This window comes from Myxine glutinosa, chromosome 4 (genome assembly GCF_964187855.1).
Source record: "Myxine glutinosa chromosome 4, kmMyxGlut1.1, whole genome shotgun sequence".
Lineage (NCBI taxonomy): Eukaryota > Metazoa > Chordata > Myxini > Myxiniformes > Myxinidae > Myxine > Myxine glutinosa.
Window position 1 is genome coordinate 178008684 of NC_136264.1, and position 3620 is coordinate 178012303.

Genomic DNA, 3620 nt, shown 5'->3' on the forward strand with positions numbered 1-3620 from the left:
GAGCCTTCGCTCGGCAAAGTAACATCTAAACCGCGATCAGTAACAATTGGTGTCAGGAGTGGGATTGGACCCGAAGCGCGCTTAACGCGCTCAAAATTACGAGCTGCTGAAAAATTGTGTTTTAAAGAAATAAAACCCGAATTTTGAAATCGCGCCATGGCTGGTCAAGGCGACGGGATGCCGGTGGGTGAGCTAGAGATAGACGGGGTGGAATCGACCCAGGACCTCGGGGAAATGTATGTGGATGAAAGAGAGGAGGAGAACATTGGCAATGTGGTTGAGGGGGTATCAGGTGCACAAAATGGCGCTCTCGCGCATGAGGTTTCAGGCGCGCAAAAAGGCGCCTCGCACGAGCGCGGGGTAGCCGCGTCCGCTGCGCAAATAGCGGGAATTGATGTGCGGGACCTCATGGCGCAGATTAATGCAACCATACTAATGGCAAATAAGAGGCTAGAAGCAAAAATAGATGCTCGTGGTGAGCGAATGGGACAAATGGGGAACCGGATGGAAGCTCAGAGTGAGCGATTGGAGGGCCAAATGGGGGTAATGGGGAACCGGATGGATGCTCGGAGTGAGCAAATTGAAGCAACAATAAACGGAATGAGGGCCGATAGGGAGGAAAGGGAGCAGAGGGACAGAGACCGCGAGTTGGGCGAAAGGGTCCCACGGGTGCACGACGAGGTAACGCGGGTCGAGAAGCGCCGGTTGGACGAAGTTGAGAAAAGCACGGGTACAATGACGGAGGTAGCCCGGGAATTGCAGGGAGAAATGGATTATGTACAAAGTCCCTGCTCACATCACGATGCTGTGCTTAACCCGAATGGAAGTTTGCAGGTTCGCGTGGAGAAAAGGATCCCCCAGGTGAGTCGTGCTGTTGTGTATTGTGCTGGGAGATTTTGTAAGAGGATGTTTAGCGACAAAAGAATTGTCGCGCGCTTGGGATCGAGGAAGCATCCGGGCGTTGGTGAAGGGTCCCGTGTGAGTGGAAATGGCACGCGTGTGAGGAAAAAGTGTGCGTCGGCGAGTGGGTGTGTTATAAAGTGTGGGAGTGAAACCGAGTGCGAGCGAGAATGCACGTCGGGGTGTACGGAGTGTGACACGGAGAGTAATGTGGTGGTGGAACGCGTGCGAGGAAGCACACCTGAGTTGGTGGTAGCGCGGGTGTGGGAGAGCCCATGTGAGCGCGTTAGTGGGTGGATGCAAGAGTGCACGCCCATGGTGAGTGTTACGGAGGACGTAACGGAGGAGAGGTGTGCGCGAGAGGTGTGGTGTGTAACAGGGAGAGCGTTGGTGGAATGTGCGGACGGCGTTGGAACGCCGGGTTTTGTGAGGGTGAAAGGGGTAGCGTATGCGTGTGAGCATGCAAGTGAAGCATCGACGGTAACCGGGTTAGCGGTTAGGGCGACGGATAGCCGATGCGAGCACTCGGGGCGCGGTGTGCTTTGTTGGGTGCGAGGCCCGGCGCGGATCGATGCTGCGTCGCTTCTCTTCGAAGCGTCGTTGCCGATTCGGGCTTGGCCCCGCCCCGCACGGTCGAGTCCGGGCCTTGTCGGGCCAGGCGACCGGTCCGGTTCAAGGGCGAGTGGGAGGAAGCGGAACGGTGCCCCCTCGCGGGGACGGGGTTCCGACCGGGGGAGATTGAGCCATCGGGCCCGGGACCGCAAGGTGCCGCGCCGAGATGGTGCGTGGAATCTCGGCCCAACCAAACCACCTCCCTTGAACCGAAAGCCGGACGGATTCAACCTGCAGGCGACCAAACCACCCGAATTCATTGCTCGGCTTTACGAACCGAGTTTAATGATGTCATGATGCACCGAGGCTAGGATATAGTGGACTGTGATGATGGTGATAGTGATAGTGATAGTGATTTGATACGAAATTTATAATAGTGGGTAGAATTGGCAGTAAATGGCAAATTTTTGATTTGTTGGATTTGGACGAGCAAAATTGATAGTAGGACCTCCCCGATGTGGTGGGATGGCAAATCCACCATCCCTCACAGACGGGGGGGCAAAGGAGCACTAGCTTATGGGGTTGATGGCAGTGAAAACTAGCCCGGGTGGGTTAGGATATCGTGTGTAGGGATCTAGCGAAGATGACATTAGGTAACGTTAAGGTTAGTTAGTGACTGATACCTGTAGTGGGGACGCAGGTAGTTTAGTGTGGATGATAATGACGTGGGAGCGCAATAGTTTAAAGGGACGACTGGGAAGCGCAAGTTTCAGAGGGGAGTAGTTAGATGAGATGATGCCGTGTGTTTGAGGATTGAACAGGTGTGATTGCACAGGTGTGCAACTGAACAGGTGAATGGAGCAGTGTATGAGTGAGTGATGGTGATTGTGTATTGTGCTGACCAAATGGTCCAGGAAGAAAGGAGGGTGCAGGTGGCACCAGGTGTGAGGGCACAGGTGTGCAACAACAGGTATGGAGAATGGTAGTGTGGAATAAATGGAGTATTGGAATGGATGGTCGTGGAGTGAGTATGGTGGGAAATTGTGGAGTGGAGTGGATGGTGCGAAGGTGTGAATGGGGGAAGAGTGGACCCCCATCACGGATACCCGGGGCGGGTAGTGTAAGTGTTAGGTAGAGGGTATAGGTAAATTGTGGTGGGATATTGGCATCTGTGGTGCGGGTGAAAGAATGGTCTTTGGATGGGTGCATTAGTGTTGTGGAAATGGCTGGGCGTGTAGCCTGTTAGTGTGTGTAGTTGGTTGGGCGCTCCACCACTGTGAGGATGTCGGCCAGGTGAGGCCGCAGGTGGGCTCTGGGAGCCGGTAGTAGTTGTTGTGGATGGGGCCCGAGGATCCGGAGGACGGACCCGGGTAGCCCAGTGCCAGAGGGCACCGAGTGGGGTGACAGAGCCAGGAGGGGCTTTCCCCAGTTAGTTAGGTTAGGGTGAGGAGCTAGGGAAGCTCGGGTGGCAACTACAGTGGTGGAGGTGTGCAGGTGGGTAGACCTGCTGGGAGAGCTACACGTCGCAGCCCAGAAATTGTGCGAGGGCACCGGGAGATGAATCGGGGGAGTGAGACCCCAAATTGAGAAGCACCACAGTTTGGTCAATGGGAATTGGTTTTTAGAACCCATAGTGTAAGTTGGCCAATGGATTGGCAGGGAGAGACCCCGGGTAGTGTAAAGTGTGTTAAGGTCATTTAGAGGATAGTTAGGATTGGAGTCTCCTCGCACCATCTGCATCCACTCACCTGAGATGAGGTAACTCCACACCATGCCATGTTTTGATTATTTTTTACTGTGCAAATGTTTGGATTGTGAGACGCATCATGACGTGGGTGTGACATTGTGCTTTGTTGTTCCATCTCTTCCTCCTTATGAGGATTGATGATGAATTTGGTGATGGCAAATTTTGAAGTAGAGGGATTGTGGAGACGAATTTGGTATAGAGGAAATATGGGGAAGACGTGACAGTAGTGACGAATTTGTAAATGGGTAGATTTTGTAAATATGGGGTAAGGGCAAGGGTAGTGTAGGTGACAGGAGGGTGACGTACGGTAGGGACGAGCTTTCTCACTTCGCCCTCCGTACGCATTTCGCCTTGCATTGCCTTATTGATGTGTACCCTTGTGACCTTACCCCTCGCTCAATTGTCTCTTTTGTCTCCCACA